The sequence below is a fragment of the Danio rerio genome, chromosome 4, assembly GCF_052040795.2.
Source record: "Danio rerio strain M-AB ecotype USA chromosome 4, GRCz13ab, whole genome shotgun sequence".
NCBI classification, from domain to species: Eukaryota; Metazoa; Chordata; class Actinopteri; order Cypriniformes; family Danionidae; genus Danio; species Danio rerio.
This window is the reverse complement of record NC_141024.2, coordinates 37462878-37485089: the sequence shown is the minus strand read 5'-3', so window position 1 is coordinate 37485089 and position 22212 is coordinate 37462878. Positions and strand designations below refer to the sequence as shown.

Below are 22212 nucleotides of genomic sequence, written 5' to 3'. Positions count from 1 at the left end.
ATGCAAAACGGCAATGTCTAGAAGAAGACAACGATACGATGACCACAACCAACACGAGGTTCACGGCTCTACAGGTAAAACAATTTACTTTGTGTTTCATGACATGGTGTTATTTTCCTATAGTTTATGTGGTTTTAGTCACGGGATAGCATTAGAGCAGGGAATTCGGTATTGCGAGAAAAGTTCATAAAAATGGTCACTGTTAACACGGATTATAATCCGTTTTCATCTATATTTGGTGCTGACCACTGTTTTTCCACATAAAAAACTTTTAATACCATTTTGAATCCGGCACATACTTTATTAGGCATAACTAACATTTATGGTTGCGTTTGGAGGTTGTGCAAACTCTGGACAGTAGTCCTTCAGGATCGAGTGAGTCTGATGATTATAGTATGTTAATAAAGCCTGTTTAACCAGTTTCGTGCTTATTAAACCTATCAGTTCGATTTCATACAGGTCACTGAAGCATAGACCATAGGTCACGTGTTACTATTCTAAATGCTGTTTGACCAAACTAATCTACGACATAACTTTTCCCGCCCTACGCGTGCCTGACCACGTCAGTCAACCCTTTCGGTTATTAACCCTGCTTTACTATAGATAAATAAGTACACAAATATTTAATAAAAGTGTGTTAATATAGTTGTGCCATGGTTATCATAGATTTACCTATTTTTGCTAATAGAAACATATTTTAAGTATTTTAGGTAACGTGTATTTTTATTCAGTGCGCCAAAAATCATGGTTTTACGGTAAAAAGTCCTTAACTGGATAGCACATACTTAACAAATAACGTTAAATTAATAAATAATCTTACGATGTTGCAAGGCTGACGTTATTTAATGGAATAACGGTACTTACCAACAACGGACAAATTAACCTTAAGCCTAAAACCGAATAAACAACAACAAAAAAGTTAATATGTAAACAAACAGATAACTACGAATGAACAGGATTGTTATATGTACAAATTTTGTATTTACAGATAATTCTTGAGCTAAATATCAACCTATTATAAAAAAAACAAACGTTGAGGGTGCAATGTCATCTGTTGACAAACAGCCGTTGATCATGTGACGTAATGGCCTCACGACGTGTCACTCAGACAGGGTTAATGGAAATGTCATTGTCTATAATTGTAAGAAATTAATTAATTAGTTAATTTTATATATATTTATTATTTTTATTTAACAATATTCATTATTTTATTTTTTACTATTAATAATTACTTTCTATCACACTGGCATAAGGTTTGTTCTGTTGTCATATGTTGTAAATTTATTTACTAATTGTTGTTTTTTAGGGGCACAAATCTCTGGAAAAATATTACTTGTTAATTGTATTGTAATTTTTTCAGGTGTTTTTGAAAGAGTTTTTTCACAAGTATAATATGTTTCCCCCATTCCCCCAATGTTGTGAAAATGCATGAAATGTACTAAATTCCTACATTAAATTAATGGACAGATTTTTTATTGAGAGGTCATGTACTAGATACTTTATTTATTTTTCTATTTATTTTTCTACAATAAAAATAATTTACAATAAAATTATTTACAATAAAATTCTCACCTGTCTTATGCAGAATTCTCTTCTGATGTTTAGCTGTGGTCCCTTGATCCAGACACTCCTCAGCAACCAGTCTTTGTATGGAATCCACCGTTCTCTATAAAGATCTATTTGTCTCTTCTTCCACTTCCATCAGGTACTTTTTTTTTTTTTGGCCAACAATGTTAATCTTATTTTTCAATATGTGATTTAGTATAACATTATAACTCATTGCATAATGCCATATTCAATGTTCATTATAAGACTTAAACTGTGTGACAGTTTATGAACATTACTTGAACTAGAGCTGCAAAGTTATATAAAAAGATATTTATTTATTTATGGTTTTGTTTGTTTTATATGTAACATTTGGAATTCGTTAAAGTAAATATAAGCTAAGTTAGGATGAAAGATAACTGTAAAAAAACAAAAAAACTTTGGTGCCTTTTTTGTTGAATCAAATGTAAAAACCCTGAACCAAAAATTTATATGGCTCCATTTTCTAGGTTAATATGCTCATAGTTGATATCAGATATGACTAAAGTGCATGCATCCTTAAGCACAAGTACTCATGTTTAAAATGACAGGTAAAATTTGAAGTACTGATTATACTTTTGTACTCAAGTGAAAGAAAAGAGATGGCCTCAAACATGTACACAAGTAAAAAGTATCCAATAACCTATCTTTGCTTTACGCTGGTAAATAGATTGCACATCATATATACATTTATACAAAATAACTTTCATTAAATAAATAAAAAAATTATCTAAAAATGCCCATTCTCAGCAGAAAAGTAGCCAAGCAACAAAGCTCTGCAATATTTGCCAACAGCACTTCTTAAAATGTTGCTCCATCATCTTGGCACAAAAACGCACCAAACAGCTGTTCTTACACACTAATAATTCTGTCTTAAATGTAACGCTTAAATTTGTCAGAAACAGTTTTTTTCTTTTGCTAAAATAAATGATTAACATCTTTTTTTTCTTCTTTGCTTTAACCCTCCTTTTGACTTAAGGGTAAAAAATGACACTAACACCATTTTAACAGCAAAAAAGCTAAAATACCCTAAACAATATTTTTTCCGTAATCTATTTTTAAAATTACCTTAACATTAAAAAAAGATTATTCATTTTCTGTTTTCATTAAGGTTATACACATTTATGTAGAACGGTTGTACTTCGGAGTAATTTTGACCCATCAGCTATAAAACAATTTTCACACCACAAAACCTACTGACACACGAACACTCCCAACACACACAATAAGAGTCTGCAGTAACACTTTATAACTGCACACTATGAACCATTATATGTACTATTTATGCTTTGTAAGTCCCTTATAAACAACAATTAAAAGCTCAGTTATATTCTTAGGAAAAAATAAACTACTTATTCATTTCTATTAATTTGAAGATGCACAAATGAAGCTGTATCAAATGAAATTGCAGTCTTAACTAAAATAAAATCATGGTACTGTTGAAACATCGCTAAATAACATTCACATGTTCTATCATAATATATTGTTAAATCATTATATTGTTGTTGTTTTGCCCATTTTTATGTTATATTTGGACACCCCTGATAATTAGTAAAGTTTAAACTTTAGTCATTTTATTTTTTAAATAAAATTGAAATGATTTATTGTTTATTTGATACAATGCCTTTAATTGTTATTTATAAGAGCACACATATAGAGCACACACACACACATATGTATGTATGTATATATATATATATATATATATATATATATATATATATATATATATATATATATATATATATATATATATATATATATATACATGCATACATACACCCACACACACACACAAGTTTATTAATTGTTTAATTATGCAGCTATACCAACTATTTTATATAACTGGTTTGTAAATAATGCAATACTTAATTTAGTAATAAAAAATTAATCATTAACATAGCATGAAAACAAAATCATTAAGCAGATTATACGTGTGCTTATAAGTAAAAAAACAGCATTGTAGCTGTATTTATTAACTGATACTAACATCTAATGTAGAGTTGATGTTTATACAACAAATAATGAATTAACTATTTGCTAATGTTTAATAAATGATTCACTGAATTGTGTAGTTATTTTAAAGTGTTACCAAATCTCCTGTTTTAACTTTTATGAATACTGTCTTGCTAAAAACTGTCACACTTGCATAGGTACCTTTAGCATTAAAAATCCACTCTTTACTGTAATCAAAAAGGTGTTGCCCACCGAGTAAACACTGATGAAATACTACACACTGATGAGGGAAAACCTAGACATTTACAGTTTATGATGAAGATATTGTTGTTGTAAATGACTTGAATTTGAAGACTTGAATTTAATTTAACTGCATTAATTTAGAAGTTTAGTAAAGCAAACCCATTTTTGACCCGAAGGGCAAACAGTGGAGACTGAATTCTAGGCAACACAAGGCAAACAGCAGCAGATTTCAGCAGTTCTCGTGTTTGTTTTCTTAGATTTTTGTGGAAATTTTATTTTAAGGGGCTATGGCATTAATGTTTTTAATACATCTATTCAATACAAAAGGCAAACGGTAGCAAAACGGATAAACTACTTTTAAAATTCATTATATACATATAGGCAGTGCTGAAACTTGCAGAAATTTCCTCTGATTGGTCAACCAAATCTGAGCACCTGATATCCCCTCAAAACGATAGTCCTCTGAGTACCAGCACCCATACTTTTAATGATATATATATTAACAGTATTATCAGACATTTGTCATTAAAATAAGATCATAGTTTGCTGACAAAAAAAATAAAAATAATATATGCCTATAGTTCACCAATCAAGCAAACCTGGTGCTGCTGGGAAATGGCTATGCTCAGCATCAGGTGCACCGCAACAAGTTTGGCGGTGAACTATAGGCATATATTATTTTTATTTTTTGTCAGCGAACTATGATGATTTTAAAGACATGAACTATGATTTTAATGACAAATGTCTGATAATACTGTTAATTTACATTTTTTATTACATTTATGCATACGCAATGAATGTAAGCCTGCTAACTGATCAAACAATAGAATATGTAAACTTAGTTATATATATATATATATATAATTAAATAATAATTAAAAGTCTGGGTGCTGGTACTCAGAGGACTATCGTTTTTAGGGGGCATCAGGAGGTCAGATTTGGTTGAGTCAAAGGAAATTGGCTGTTTCAGCACCGCCTATATGTGTATAATGAATTTAAGTAGTTTATCCGTTTTTCTACCCCCCCCCCCAAAAAAAAGAGAAAATCCAGCCAAAAATACTTTTTTTTTTTTTTTTTTAATTATTATTATTATTTTTTTTTTTAAACTAGATTCTTTTCAAGACACTTCTATACAGCTTGAAGTGACTTTTAAAGGGTTAACTAGGCAGGTTAGGGTAATTAGGCAAGTTATTGTATAATAATGTTTTTTTCTGTAAATAATCAGAAGGTAATATTGCTTAAGGGGTCTAATAATTTTGACCTTAAAATGGCTGTTAAAAAACATTAAAAACTGCTTTTATTCTTGACGAAATAAAACAAATAAGACTTTCTGCAAAAGAAAAAATATTATCAGACATACTGTAAAAAATGATTGCTCTGTTAAACAAAATTTGGGAAATATTTTAAAAAGAAAAAAAAATTCAAAGGGGGGTAATAATTATGACTTCAGCTGTATATTGTATTACAGTCCAACTATAAAAGTTTTTGTGTCTCTTTTTATCAGGGTCCAGTGACTACTAGGGGGTCTCTGCAAACTTCCATTGACCACAAGATAAGGATTCACTCAAGGAAGGATTAAATGCCACCATCTCACCCCAACCCTTTGGTGCATCTGCATTGGAAATTATTGGTCAATTTTTGAGTGATGGCCTTTCCACCACCATACCTTTTAAAATAGTAACATATGAATGGTTAATTGTTTTAGGCTGCAGCCATTTATTTTAATTTCCAACAATACATTTTAAACTGAAATTGTATGAAATGCCATGTTATTTTATGTATTGTAAAAAAAACAAGTTATTCAACACCATTTCAACTAATGTCAAGCAATTTTAGAATGTGACTGTTATGCATAATTACTGCATCTTCCTTACCACACAATTCTTATAACAATTGACATAACAACAGTGCAGTTAAGGTCTGACCATGTCAAAGTTGTATCAACTGCAGCTTTTATACATAAAGTAAATGGGGTTGTTTAAATTGAAACCTTTTTGGAATTATTTATTTTTTGAACTTGAACTGTGCATAGACAATGCACCAAATAATCAAGCAGTTTGTGGTTTTCCCTGTCTGATGCTTGGACAGTTGTGTGGAACCAGTTTCTCTTCTATGTATTTGATGGTTGTGCTCTTATGTGATGTTAAGAAGAGAATGGAGCACAGTAATTCTAATAACTACATTTTACTAAAATCTATACTTTATAATTTATAGTTTTGTTGAGATTATAATAACAGAAACTGTAAAAAGTATAATTACTAAAATTGTTACATGTAAGATTATTGCTATTATATTTATTAATGAATTATATAGTTATATTCAGATGAGTAAATACAGTATGTTTATAAAACCAGAACATATACACACATTATTATTATTATTATTTATTCCCATAGATGTCAGTGGCTGTTTTTTTTTCTCTCCAACATTCTTTAGAATATTTTAGTTTTGTTCAACAGAAAAAAGAAACAGAACTTTAGAACTACTTGAGTTTGAGTAAATGATGAGGGAAATTTTCTTTTTTGGTCAATGATCTTATTGAGTTAAAATTAAGTCCCTTGAATTTGCATAAGACTCTATTGTAGTTATTTGCCTTATGATCGCATAACATGTTTTATTTTGTTATGGCATGGGAAAAGCCAAAATTCAGTCAGCAACGTATACAAACTGTTCTGCTTAATTTTAAATGTTTATGTTTGATTCATTGCGGTCAGCTTTTACAACAGTGATTCTAAATGAACAATTATCTGAACATAAAGTGTATCTTAAATGGAGGATTTTTCCTTTTAAAAGCTTCATTAAATAAGTGTTGTAAGTCATGTTCATCATTTAAAATTTTTTGGCACATCTCTACATACAATACAGACACCAAATACATCTGTACATGTTCATAAATTGTATGTGCTCACTGATCAGTGTTGTGGATCCTTTTATAAGAGCCTATTTTTTTCTCTTGTAAATAATAACACTTTAAAATGTTTTTTACCATGATAATTTAAATTATCTTTTCATTTGCAACAATGTATAAACTGCCATAAGTTAGTCTCAATTTCGTGAGGCAGTGTAAATTAAATTAACATTTGTAGAGTGCATTTCCTCCATAGGCTTTTCCTTAAATCAGTAATATTATCAAGGTTTATTTTTGGAATTGTCGGTTTTGGCTTGTTTATTTGAGGTTTAATCATTTTGAACAAAACATATAAAGGGTTAGGTATAATATACCAGTTCAATCCATGGCATGGGTCAAATCTAAATGACACACAGCCTTGGATCCCCCTCGATATAAACCGAACTGTTACTCAAATGATCAAGCTTGTATATTGGACTTAAAATAGCAGCAACCAAAAATGATGTATATACAGTATATTATGCTTTTAGCAAAATAACAGACAGTAAACGTCGACCAATAAAGCAGGTAAGATTACTGCTGTTATTTATTTTTTGCATACGTTTTGTTTAACCTATTGAAGGATCATATAATCTAAAAAAAATACAAATAAAAAGTGCATGATGTGGTCCAAAATGTGTTTGTGTGTGTGTTTGCATGTACGTGCTGTACGTTTTTTCTTATGAAAATTATATAATTTTTTCAAGTTTTTATAATTTTAGAGCATATTTCTACAGTTTCTATTATTTTAACTAAAAAGAAATAGTGTGCATAAAATGTACTCATTAAAACCGTCATAAAAGATAATCAAGCACAAACTTTGAACGTCATGAATGCAAAATACATTATCAGTGACATTGCCTTGCACCCCATGCGTTGCGACATCTCTGACAGTGAAAAGAGCTCCTCGTTCTAGTTTAAGCGGGTCACGTCTGTTTACCAGAGCTTTCCGTGCCACGGTAATTTCAGGAGTTTAAAATTCATCGTATAGACGTCGTATAGAGGTAAGGAAGACGGCTCATAAACAAATAAAAACGTTCAATCGAATGCGATGTTTAGCAGATGTTACGATCTTTCAAAGACGTCTCCGCGACGTACCTGTGCTATCTGGGTGTGGCTCGCGTTGTGAATATTAGAAAATAACTGTCGGGTGAAGGCTTTATGGTCGTGCGGAATTGTCTGCTGCTGTCATGGCTCAGCAGGCAACACCCTATTCAGCTAGGTGTTTTATGTACAAATTCGTTTTGGCGAATGCTAGAGCATAATAGAGATATTTTAAATAACAAGTAGTTCAGTCTAGAAGTTGTTGTGCATAGAAACATTCATTTTCATAAGGCCCCATATGCGGTTTGGTTTTAAAACGCATAGGTTTTGCTACGGTTACGCCATCCGTCCTCGGGAGTTTTGGATTTTGTGTAACCATGTTTGTGGAAAACACTTGAGGGAGGAGACATACCCCTTCCCCCATCTCATAACCAAAAGCTTGTCTTTCAGGTGTTAATGGACATCGTGAGACCGAAGTCATGTCGCATTTCCACTGTCGGCCTATAGCTCGCAGCGCGTAACGCAAACCCAGCCCCTAGAACGTCCACCGACTGTTGGCATCGTGCATCCGTTAATAACTCGGTAGAAAATGTATTTTATAACATCCTCATTTAGACACAGTCAAACATTCAGCCCAAATGCACTGGAGAGACCTGAAACGTGTTCCCAAAAATGCTCTGTTTGCACGATTTGATTATTATCATCATATCCAAATACTTTATAAATAATATTCTAAACCTTCTCTGGTGTTTATTGTTTTTAGAAAATATCTAAAATCTTTTAAAAGAAAATATCTTGTAAAATAAAAGTTTGATTTGGCTTCAACGGTTTTATTTATGTATAGGCCTACCTAAACTGTTATAGCTTGCTTTTGCTTGTTTTATATTGGTTTATTTATTTAATGCGATTTTATTATATCCGATAATGTAATTCTTTAAATTATATTTCAATGTGGCTTAGGCTTATCAAGATATGACACTTGTTTTGAGTCTACAAAAGGTAATTTGTAAAGTGTTATGTCTTTCTGTTGTATTCATATGGTGTATTATCTGCAAAATAAATAACAAAAAGAAAGAAGCCGCTAGCAGCATCCACAGAGCTGTGAAGAGAGCGCTCTTTTGCTCGGTCTCTCACACACAACCTTTATGTCTGCTGTGTCTTTAATATGGTGTGTAGATTATTATGCGTTATTGAAACATCAAGGGGGACGCAGCAAAATCACTTATAAATTAAAATTGTATTATTCTATGCAACAGCCTTACATTTAAAACGGAAACATAAGGGCGATTATAAGCAAAAAGACCTCAGCCTATAAGTCTAGATGTTTTCTTTTCCTTTTTTATTTATTTGTTTATTTGTTTGGCGCATGTGTGCGATAGGAAAACTAGTGTAATTACGGCAAGCCATCTTTCCCAGACTCGGGGCAAATTCCGCCTTTCCTTTCACTCCGTCCCGAAGCCCCAGCTGGCCCTCCTGCCATCCACTGCGTAAAACATATGCTGGATAAGTTGACGGTTCATTCCGCTGTGGCGATCACAGACTAATAAAGGGACTAAACCGAAAAGAAAATGAATGAAGAATGAATGAATAAATTATTAATAATAAAATAAAAATAAGGTAATAATAAACACAAATGCCTCGTAAGTGGCCTTTTTTTTTTTAGAGATGGTACATTTGAATTACCTCTTCCCACTTCCCCCACCTCGAAATTGAAAGTTGCAAAGAGAACTATAGCTCATTTACACCTTGATGTCTAGCCTCAATAGCAAAGATCATAGCCCATTTACACATCAACACAGTGCAAGTTTAGCGGAAGAATGTCAAATCAGAATCACGCAGATGAAGCACACCAGCTACTATGAAACTATTAAAATTGTTTTGTCATAAATTTGCTTATTTGCAGCAGCTTTTTTTCGCGCAACAGAAATGCGGCGTTGGGAAGCCGTCAATGAATAAAAACAGGGTCAATAGTGAAATCGGCTTTTCATTGTATCCCTATTACCTATTTCAGTGCATTGAAGGCCTTTTATGGTGTCATCTCGATAGAATAGCCTAAGTTATAAATAATTTAAAGAACAAAGTAATAAAAACTCACATTACATAAATAAACAATTAAAAATATGTTTAGGTTGTCTATTTAATTGCCCTCGTGATGATGGTGTGCTTTATCATTATGTGCGTTTTACTTATAACTAACCTGATTCAAATGATGGATCTGCGACAGAGAAACTAGGGGTTTTAGGGGACATGCATCACTATATCCTTTTTTCCCCCAAACTGTGCATAGTTCAGCTGCAAGTTACTGTACGTCTTTTTTTTGGAAAAGCACCCCATGTCCGCTAGTGCCGCGCGCCTCTTTCTCTGGGCAAAAATGAGTTGATTTTTAAAATAATAAATAGAAAGAGACATTTATTTCATATTTCACTATGCATTTCATCTGATCTTTATAGCTTAATTAAACACATATTGTCAAAACCCACACATAGGCCTATTGTATGAAAATGAAAAGGGCATTTTTTGTTATTTAAACTACTATTTGTTATTTGTTGCCTAGGCTATTTTCACATTTGAGGTGCTTTATTGGCATGACAAGTAACTGTACATTCGTTTTGCCAAAGCAGTTCGCGTCTCACAAACAAGACAGTGCAAAAAGGGCAGTAGTGCAAACAAATATGAAAATAACATATAATAAAAAATGATGAATAAAAATAAAAATAGAATAAAAAATAAAAATATAATAATAAAAATAAAAATAGATTTTTGATAACATTAAACAGAATAAAGGTATTAATAGTAGCCTATTATCAAAAGTAAGTCCACATAAAGAGTTCCAGTATTTGTGTGTTGGAGACAGGAGCAGGTATTGTTGGGTGAACACACAGCAGCACACACACTCCCCCAGTAAGATGGGTTCTGTTCGACAGGGACTCAAAGTTGTTTTGTATGTGTTGGATTATCGGGTAGAATTTCTCCCGGATCTCGGAGTATTTAGTGCACTCAGGATATGCAGCTCCGTCTCAATCAGCTGCTGAGGGCACAGCCGCTTCTCCACCGGCAGCCATGTTTTTTTTTGTGCCGGCCCGTCTCTACGGCTGGCTGATGTCCGCTGCCCGCTTCTAACATGTTAGAAAATACTGCAAATCAAGCTGTCGGTATCTCCCCGCGGTTGAAATTGTTCGTTATTCGGAAAAAAAGAAGAATAAATATCAGCGCGCAGTAGTTGCTTTCTAGATTATTTAGGCCTATATTTTAGCTGTTTTAATCTTGCAACTTTGATAATTAGAGATAATGTCTGTTTTTATCAACTTGTCTGTCATTTATTTCTCATTTGCTACTTATTTTATTAATTTGTTGATGTTAATATACTACATAGTCTTGTATATGCATATCTAAAATCCGTTGGCATTCAAATTTGCTTTGAACTTGAAAGAGAGAAAGAATCGGATTTTACCTGTCAGAGCACATTGCATATGCTTTTTTTGAAATAACATTTATTTAACAAATATTTTAGCACATCGAAAGTAATTAAATTACCTGTCTTTTGATTAAAACCTTTATGCAAAAAGATCAGAAAAAAAGGCAATATGCGACACATGACATGCATCGCTCTCATGCCACGTTTTGAGGATAAATTCGCTTTTAGGTGCTGCTTTGAATAAAATAAAACTATTAAAAAGCACATTAAAGAATACTCATAAAATAAAACCTTGATAGAGGAGTATCTTATGAAAAAACACCAATTGACGGGCTCTGCTTTCGGTTTTAAAAGAATCAAGCAGCTTTAAAAATATAATTTGCTGAAGAGAAATGACAGGGAAAAAAAGATTGAACATATCGGGACTGTCAAAAGAACATTCCTCTTTGATATATTCTTTCGACTCCGACACATCAGCAAAGATTATGAACGACGGAGTGTCCTCCACTGCTTCAGTGGCGTGTCCCGCTGGTTATAAACGAGGAGGCGGAGAGAATGCGCTGCTTAGTTTCGGCTCGATATATTTAATTAAAAACTAACACCGAGCTGCTTATAACGCGCAAAAAAGTTAAACTAAAATGCACAACTCTTGTTGGTTGCACCTGCGGGATGCACAATGAACCTAACGCGCCATTATTTTAATTCTATATTCGTGAAGAATGAGCCAACCGCATATGCTAAGTCAGTCCTGTTGGTCGGGACTCTCTGCTTTATAATTAGTTTATTACAATAATCACACTTAGCTTTGCCATCGTTCTTCACCACATATAGCCACTCAACACATCTTGCGGTCCATCTTTAATGTTTAGATTATTGAAGGTGCTGTTTTAAGAAAAAAAATTGATAGTACTGAAACTAAATTATTAAAAATAAACTTGCGGGACTTCGTTTATGTCCTTCGGCAACATTATTTTTATTACACTTTAAGTGATCTGCTTGAGGTAGGTCACATTTATCAATGGTAAGTTTTAGCCTAAGTTTACATCAATAACATAATGTGCATCCTTTACCATACAAAAAAAGTAAAAAAAAAAAAACATTTATTTATATAGCATTTATTTTTAAATGCATTAAAAAACAAGCGCATATCTTAGCCTTGAGTTTGTTCACACTCTGCCTGACTCTGTATTAACCTAAATGCTGTATTTTAATATAGCTAATTTTGATTAGCTTTAACTGACAGCCTTTTCTTCTTTTTCCGCGGTTATGCGGCATTATATTTCACACGCATATGCAAGGTGACTGAATATGAAATTAAAATACAAAACTTACTGAGCCATTAAGTAAAAAAAACAAAACAAAACAACAGTTATACTTTAAAGCAGAACATTGACGTTTTGAAACAAAAAAAAATGGAACTGAAACTAAATTATTAAAAATAAACCTGCCAGACTTAATTTATGTCCTATTTTCATTTTTTATTTATTTTCATTATTCGTTTATTATTATGTACTATAATTGAAACATAAAATGAGATAGTAAAATATAATCAACAACGAAAATGTAAATAAAAACGTAAATTAAAAACATAAATGAAAATATCTTGTCTTAGTCCTATCAAAATAGCAAACTACATCTCTCTATATTTAGACTAAAAGACTGCTTTATTTATTTATTTATTTATTTATTTAAGACTACTTATTTGTACTGAATATGCTTTCACTTTAGTTGTCTTTCATTTCTTCAATTCTATTTTCCAAAACGAATCCTCTTTGCACTTAAAAAGTTTACAATAAACAGGTAAACAAATTTTAAATGTAAGTTGAGGTGATCGCAAGTTCACAACTGTGAGGTGATGTGCTCTACCGGCAGGATAATATATATTATTTTGCTGTTTTTCATATGCGTACGTTTAAGATTTGAGATAATAACATTGCCATGATAGTCATTATTGTGAACATTATTTTCACCCCAACGCAATTTAATCGGGCACTGAAGGCTAATAACTTAATTCTTATATTTGCTTTTTGACTTCTCACCATGTATCTTTTCTACAGCATAGTATAGTGTAAGAGCATGTCTATTACCAGAAAAACTAAATTAAAATTATATTTTAATTGAACACATCACATCACATACAGTAAGCTACGCCTACAGAGCAGTCTGTTTAGCATTGTGAAAAGGCAAAGCTGAATATCTGTGGTTAAAGTGCCACCCAGCGGTCAAATGCTGCTGGCGCATCAAGTACCGCTGTCGCCGCGGTATGAATGGCGGCACAAGGAACACATTGAAGTAGTAACATCTGTAACAGCCTTGCAGCACTCACACACCAAAAAGGCAAGGAAAGACATGTGTCAACATTGGTGGCTCAGAGGTAGAATTCTTGCCTGCTTATAGCCGTACCACCCTGGGAACAGAAGAGGACACTAATGAGCGATACAGGGAGTGAACAGCTGCAGTTCGGAGAAAGGGTCTCCTTCATTTTGGAATTTTTGTTTTGTGTTTGTTTGTGTTGTTTTTGTGGAGTGAAATAGAGTCTATTTTATTTTATTTTTTTAAACCACCTGAGAGCAGCATCTTGCTAACTGGAGGGTGTTTTTTTTTTTTTTTTTGCACTTTTCCTGGGCATAAAATGGACGGTTCTGTGGCAAACGAAACTGGGCTGGATGCAGAGACTTTCTTGGCAAATGAAACTAGACTGAATGGAGGGACAAGAATGGTTAACGACAATGGACTGGACGATAGACAACGAGCTGGACAAAGGAAAAACTTGGTGGAAAAAAATATTTAAAAGAAGTAACAGTAATAGTGAATGCCGAAGAAGTAAATGAGGTAAGAGCTGTGGACATCATTAAAGCAGTGACAGACAAGTGTGGTCATGGGAAGATTCTGGCTTTGAGACTGAGGCAAGGAAAAGAGTTTGAACTATGGAAAAGCAAGAAACATGTGAGGAATTGATCTATGAACTGTTGATTAAGGAAATGAACTGTTAAAATCAAAAAGCTGCAAAACAGGGATTATGTTGTTTATTTCATGCACCTGCCAGTCTATCTTGATGAAAGAGACATTTTAGAAAAATTAGAAGGATGGGGAGTTTATCCCATATCAAAAATAAAAAGAAGAGTTTACACAGGCACTGACATTGAGGACGGATCAAGGTTGTTTTAAATGGTTTAAAGTGAAAGATGCCCAAAGAGGATATTATTTTATGAAGAATGTTTATTTTAATGTATTTGTTTTGTGAAATTTCTGGAGTTTTTAAATGTTAATGTAATGTGATGATGTTTTAAATAAAAAAAAATAAAACAAAAAAAGCACATTTTTATGGATTGCGTTGATTTTAAGTGCTATAAAGGTGAAGAAAAGGGACACTTTGCAAGGAATTGTAATAATGTCAAATGTCCAGAATTTAAACAATTTTTAAACAAGTGTGAATGTTGGATGGAAGGAGAGGAAGGATGGGGAGCAAAACAAGAGGACGGACAGGTGCATGAAAGAAACAAGGAAGAAGAAGATTTAAAAACAAGGGTTATGTAGGAGGAAACAAACGACATAAGGGAAGAGAGAGGAAAAAATGTGAACGAAAAACAGACGTCAGAACAAGAACAGTGGACACAAATGGAAATAACTGACAGTTTTAAAAACTTTTTAAATATGGTGGAAAACGATGAACAAAATAAGACTGATCAAGCCGAAGAAATGGAAAGTAATGGAGAAAAACTGACAGATTATGTGGAGAAGAACAAAGTGGAAAGAGGACTAATAAGAAGAAGAACAATAAAGGTAAAACCAAATGTGGACAGTGCAAGAAAAAAGATGTTGACAAAGGTGTGAATAAAAAATGTAAATAGGTATGAAGTGTTAAGAGGGCTGGAAGTGAGGTGGATTTTGTGCTCTTTGGAGTGTGAAGTTAATCTATATATTCAAATTGTATGTGTATAATCTGCTTGTAGACTTGCATACCATTAAAAGAATTAAAGTGCTATGTAGAAAAGGTCATAAAAAGAAGTGGATGAGAAGAGAGTGGGACAAAGCCTGAGTAAACAACTAATGTGTCTCAGGAAATAGATAAGAATAGAGCAACACATGTGTAAACAGATGACAGAGGTGGAATTTGGAGTCAAGGGTTAAACTAGGAGGGATCTTGTGTAATATATGGAGAACAAAGGAAAACAACGCATGTAAAGGGGTATTTAGGTAAGGCCAGGGCATGAGTGGGACAGAACTTTTCAGACAGGGATGCTACTGGGGGTCTCCTGAAAATTCTCCTTTGTTGTCGACAATAAAGTATATTCTTCTGATATTCATAACCTCCAGACTGAGTTTGATTTAGTAAGAGAAAAACCAAGAAAACCACTACAGAAGAAGATGATGAGAAATAATGTTTTTTAAACCATTTTATTTATTTTTAACATGAATTTAATTTGTGTTTCTTTTATGGAAGGGGCTGTTAGTTGAGTGACAAAAATTGGTATGCAGATGTAGAGGATGAGACTAAAAATAATGGGTGGTTTTAATATTTTAATATCTTTCATCATGTTTTTAAACATTTTATTATGGAATGCAAGCGGTTTATTGAATGTGGAGAAATTTAAAAAAATGTTGGTGTTATGTAAAGAAGCTGATGTGATTGTTTTGCAAGAAACAAATTGGAAAAGTTAAGTTTAAAATGGTTCAAAGTAAATGGTATGGTCAAATATATTTTAACAGTGGAGAGGATAAAGTAGGTTGTGGAGTAGTGATTTTAATAAAAAGAGGTATATATGAAAAAGAAAAAGTAATATTTGATGATGGAGTTGGGAAATGCATGGCGATGAAATTAGAAAAAGGTGAAGATAATTTCATAATTTATAATATTCATGCATCTAATAATTAGATCTGGAGAGTAAGATGGTATATAGAAAAGACAAGGGGAGGGAGGAGCTACTGAAAATGATGACAATGTAATTTAATAGATGTGTGGAGAGAGAGAAATAAGACAAAGAGGGAATTTTCAAGAATGCAACTGTTTTTAAATGAGGTTAAGTAGGATTGGTTATATGTTATGTAATGTAGAAATGAAAGACTATATCAAAAGTGTATTTTACAAAAACCTTGGAACAATTTTAAAACATGAGACATACAAAGTAAAATTAAACAAATAATTTTAAACAGTGAATTGGATAGAATGTATAGAGAAGATAAAAGAAAATGGTGGGACAACATGAAGTTAGACATAAAAAATGTTCAATAAAATATTGTAAAATTTTAAAAATAATGGTTAAAAGAGTTAAAAATAATACAGAAATTCAAATAAGAAGGGAATTAGAAGATGAAATAAAAAGACTGCAAATAGATCAAAATAAAGAGATTGGGAAATTCATATATTTACAAGAACAACTAAAATAGATGGAAAATGAAAAATGCAGAGGGGCTATAATTAGAAGCAAAGTACACTGTTGAAGGAGATCTTAGTTCTTAAAAAACTTTAAAAAAAGACTTGACAGAAAGCAGACTTAATGAAAGAGGTGTTGGATAAAAATGGAGAATTAAAACAAGGAACTGAGGAAATTTTAATAGCTGTTAAACATTTCTATGAACATATGTTTAAGAGACAAGGAATTATAAAGGTTGATAAACAGTTTCTTTCAAATCAAATAAAAGCAAAAGTTTCAGAAGAAGATACATTTTTTGTGATGCAGGAATAACAGAAGTAGAAATTGATGCAGCAATAGGACAGTTAGCTACGGAGAGGAGTCCAGGCATAGATGGTTTAAACAATGAGTTTTATAAGAATTTTAGAGAAATTATAGTACCTGTTTTAAAAGAAGTATATGATGAGGTTTTTAACAAAAAAGAATTAAGTGAAAGAATGAAGACAGGAATGATTAAAATGATACACAAAAGAAGAAGTCCTTCAGATCTAAAGAATTATAGGCCCTTAACAATGCTAAATACAGATTTTTAAATTTTAGCAAAGGTTTTAGCAAACAGACTTAGGAAAATATTACCTAAAATTACAAGCACTACACAGGCATATGGAGTAGAGGGGAGGGACATAATAGACACAGTTCAAAGTATAAGAGATACATGAGCATGCGGTTGGGTCTCCGGGCCTGCAGCTTCATAATATTGGCTTCATGTCAGTCCAGCAGGCGGCGGTAAAGCACATTTAAGTTTGACAACCGCCAAAATACTGAAGAAGATGTTGACAAACCGAAAGAGTCAAAAAAATGTGTTCCTGCTGCACAAGAGCGTCTGTACTTCTGCATGTGAGTTTAACACTTCTACATTACGCTGATTTGTGGAGATGATGAAGGGGGTTTAGATTAGTGGTGGGTAAAGCGAGGCTTCGTGAAACACTGAAACAGTCGAAGCAAATGTGTCGAAGCTTCGAAACGTTTCGAAACCCCACTCTACAGTGACATCTAGTGGTCATTTTTTGATGTATTGCACTGAAACAGCTTCAGCAAAGAACAGTTGAACAAATTGAGGAATTACACCCAACTTTGTATGTATGCTCCTTCAAGTAACATAGTATAGTGGTTAAAGAGTCAGTCTTCCATGCAGGGTTAGTAGGTTTTGAGGTCAGGCTGTCACAGTTGTTTTGAAATGCTTTAATACCAATTGGTAATGCTTTGCTCTTGTATCGTTTTGTTTCAACATTGGTCTGATATCCGATTGAACAATTTGTGAATAAATATGTCGTTTTTGTCTTAAAACAAGGTTGTTGCTAGAGCAAAAACGGTGGCCTGAAGTTATCAAGAATTATTTATATTATTCATTAAATTTCCCATTTATTGTATTTTATTAATGTCTACCCAAACCCTAAACCCAACCATACTGTAAAAATATTTATTATTGTTTTACAGTGTTACAAAAATGATGCTAAATTGATGGCGTAACTGCAGCTGTATCCTATTTAGGCTACACAAAACAGAAACATGATTAAAATACATAAAACCATGATTTCAGAGTATTTGTACAAGTCGGGATTCGAACCCAAAACATCATGCAAAGCATAGAATCAATTAGCAAACTCACAGTCCTCTAAGCCATATGAGACAGAGATCATTTGATGATCTTGGCAATCAAATGAGGATTCGCCAGGTCTCGAAACGTTTCTAAGCTGATCGATGCTTTGAATCGCTTTAGTCACGTGACTAGGTGTTTCGAAACACTTTAGTCACGTGACTTGGGTGCTTCGAATCATGCTTCGGTGCAGTGTTTCGAAACACTTGCACTTCCGGATCTCGACACTGTGTCGAAACATCAGTTTCACGTCAGCCATCCCTAGTTTAGATGTGTGAGTGTGATTTAAATGTCTGATCCTGAAGATCAAATCCTCAAACTTTGGTTAAACACTGTGTCAAAACAGTCATTTAAACACTGTATAAAACACACAAAACCAGTTTTACACACTTGAACGTGTTTGTGCTTCTCTATATCAGTCTTACACGATGATTTCAGATCATTCAGCACAAAATCAACTTTAAACAGAGAGAGAGAGAGAGAGAGAGAGAGAGAGAGAGAGAGAGAGAGAGAGAGAGAGAGAGAGTCTTGAAAGTGAAAGCAGAGCTTCCGTTAACAGGAAGATGCGGATTGAGGTAAAGCTGGTTTTATATTCACACATTCAAACTTTCCCCCTAATAATATAATTTCTTTAAAGTATTATTTGCAAACTGCAAACAGTGAAATCATATTAGCAGCTAATGACTATCAAAGTACAACATTGTTCACAGTCAAATAAACAGTGTTGAAGTTGTTTTCAAGTCATAATCGAATATTCAAAGTAACATGGTAAATAATATAGAGACTTCTAAATGAACGAATGTGTGAATATAAAACCAACTTTACCTCTATAAGCTGGTTTATATTCGCACTTTCGTCCAGTGACAGCTCCATACACTGTTTACCGTGGTACTTTGACCATTCAGACTAAAATCACATGCAAGTACGACTTTAAAACATTAGCATTGTTTAATTGACCGTGAACAGTCTTGTACATTTTGATAGTGATCACCTGCTAATATGATCTCGCTATTTACAAGACTTTTCTGAAATAATCTTATTAAGGAGAAAGTCTGAATGTGTGAATATAAAACCAACTTTACCTCAATTATTGATGTTCCTTGAACTGCATTTAACTGTTTTAGTGCTAACTAACTACTAACTAAGCTAATAAATAAATAAATAGCTGGCTTTTACGGAAGTTGTTGTGACAGACATACTGTATAGTATGCACGTATCAAATGTGAAATATCTGAGGTGGGACATTATAAAACACTTAACATAAAAAAAATAAATAAAAATTAACATACCAAAACATCTACCAGAGAAACCTAAACTTCTGTCAAACTTTTCTTGTAATTCATCCTAACTACTGTTGAAAAAACGAGTCCCAATTGTCCAGATAAAGGGAAAAAAACTCACGTTAAGCGTTTTCTCCCCATTGAAGTCCATTATAAGGAAAAGGCAGGGCCGGCCCTGTACATTTGGGGGCCCTAAGCAAAATCATTTTGGGGTCCTACCTCGCTCTAAACAGTGGAGTATTGCCATTGCAAACCAGCCCACAATGATTATATTGCTTATTAAGTACAATCAATGAAACAGAAAAGTAAAGCTTAATTTCTTCTACTTAATAACTGTCTGAATGACTTGGACATTTTACAACAGCGCTGTTTCTGTCAACTAGCAGCTTAACAAATGAAGAATTAAACTTATTATCTTTAATAAAGGGAGCAGTGATTCCTACTTTGCATGCTTCTGGAGTGTTTATAACATATTTCATTAATTTAGCAAACAGACTGAAGCCTCTATAAAAGATTCTAGCTTGAGTTTTTTATTTTTATTTATTAATTCCAAAAGTAAAAACCCTGCAATGAAAGACAGCGAGCAATAAATAGCCAAAACTGAAAATGCATTACTTAGTAAAAAAATATACATTAAAAACTCAAGAAAACAACAACCAAACAATTAACATTAATGCAAAGATTGATCCATAAATAATCAAATCAATAAGTAAATAATGATACATATTAATATAAAAACAGAGAAAAAGGGAAGCAACAAATACTGGGTTAATATTAAAACCCAAACTTTATTATTCCCTTTAGTCTCTTTCCCTGTTCCTTACATTTAAGATGCAGTGTTCAGAGCTTATATTAAACTATAATTAATTCAATTAGCCGGCAGCTAGCTTTCTGCAACTCTCACATGGTCACTCACTGAAGCTGAGCAAGGCTGCGCCCGGTCTGTACCTAGATGGTAGACCACATGGAAAAGCTGGGTTGCTGATGGAAGTGCTGTTAGTGAGACCAGCAGTGGGGGGTAAACTTGTGGTCTGAGCTTTTTTTCTACGTTAAGCATTTTATAATGTCCCTCTGAGGTGTCAGATCAGGGGTTAAACGAACACAGGGTTCAACTCTTAAGGGGCTCTATTTTGACGGTCAATGCGCAAAGCGCAGGGCGCAAATGCTTTCTGGATGTGTCAGAATCCATGTTTGCTAATTTAAAAACAGGAAAATCCGCTTTGTGCTGTGGCGCATTGCCTAAAAGGGTTGAGTTTTTTCTTAATGAGTTATAGGTGTGTTTTGAGAATAAACCAATCAGAGTCTCATCTCCCATTACCTTTAAGAGCCAGCTGCGTCATGCTATAAACGCATTTGCTATTTACAGGACGTAAAGTAAGTCTAAGTGGAAAAACTGAGCATTTCACTAGCAAACAGTTAACAGTTAACAGTTTTTTAACAGAAAACAGTTAAACAGAGCATCTACTGCGCAGGGATGAGAGATAATCTATCTACTTTTACTTTCGCTCTTGGATAGGGAAACCTTTACGCACAGACATCAATTAGCATATTAAAAATTAATTTAGTTTGTTTAGCGCAAAGATTTGTTTCAAAACTATTTCTAAATTCAGTTCTAATTTCCAGCAAATTAATAAATGAACAACAATAACGAAGTGTGTTCAAAATACTGAGTTATATCCTAAAACACATGCTGTGCCCCATATGGTCTAAAACCTGACAGGTGGGCAAATCTAAGCTTGTTTTTAATAAAACAAAGATAAATATGGATATAATAAATAATACTGCTAATAATAATAACATTATACAAAAGCAAATTGTTATGAATGAACTGAAAAAGCCTCCCGAGATGAAGAAGACATAAAAGCAGTGATTTTTCATATTTCTGTAGGCTAGAAAATAATATGTTTTGTAATATTTTAATCCTTTATATTTATATTCTATATCTATTCTTATTATATCCTATATATATCCTTAATATTTTATTTTTTCATGTGTAAAGATATTTTCGTATTGCTCTACATCTTGTGTGTATTAAGCAGTGTGTAAGCTCTGCGCAACTCTGCGCCGGAGTTTAGACCGGGTTTGTTTTTGTCTAATGAAAAATCAATTATAGTTTCTCAAAATAGCGACGCGCCAGCGGTCCGCCTCAGAACTCCTTCCTTTTTAGACCAGAACGCCTATGAGCACACATATGAGCGCTAATGCATTGGCTATTTAAACAGCGTAGCGCAACGCCTCAAAATGACTCTTGCACCAAGCTGAAAATAGCAAAAGCCTATTGCGCCGCGCCTTGCGCTACATTGCGCCGGGTGTATGATTGGGCCCTAAAGATTTTTCCTACTGGGCCAGGGATTCAGATGCTTACTTGCCCTGCCAAAATTTTCACCGGCCCCACAAATAAAAACAAAGTTAAAAGCTCTAATCTCTTAGCCACGTATTTTAAAGGATGTATCAAAAGCCAAACATACAGTTAAAGTCAGAATTATTCGCCCCCTGATTAATTTTTTCTGTTTAACGGAGAGCAGATTTCTCCAGCACATTTCTAATCATAATAGTTTTAATAACTCATCTCTAATAACTGATTTATTTTCTCTTTGTCATGATGACAGTGAATAATATTAGACTAGATATTCTTCAAGACACTTCTATACAGCTTAAAGTCACATTTAAAGGCTTCACTAGGATAATTAGGCAGGTTAGGGTAATTAGTATTAGAATATTAATCAATTCCATGCGTGATCAATAAAAAAGGTCAGGAGAGGTTTTTCTTCAATGTCAAAAATTGTAACAAT

General features: G+C 33.2%; 2 protein-coding genes across 2 annotated transcripts in view; one reads left to right on the top strand and one right to left on the bottom strand.

The window, feature by feature from the left end:
* The window catches only part of LOC108183846 (uncharacterized), a 92394-nt gene extending 91101 nt beyond the window's left edge, over positions 1–1293 (bottom strand). The window contains exons 1-2 of the mRNA XM_087248931.2: positions 987–1293; positions 865–890 (exon numbers count right to left, since the gene is read on the bottom strand). The gene's annotated coding sequence lies outside the window, so the exon portion shown is untranslated. The remainder of the gene's footprint in view (positions 1–864; positions 891–986) is intronic.
* LOC141381693 (uncharacterized) overlaps positions 1–22212 on the top strand; it is an 835171-nt gene that overhangs the window by 216187 nt on the left and 596772 nt on the right. The gene's annotated exons all lie outside the window — the stretch shown is intronic.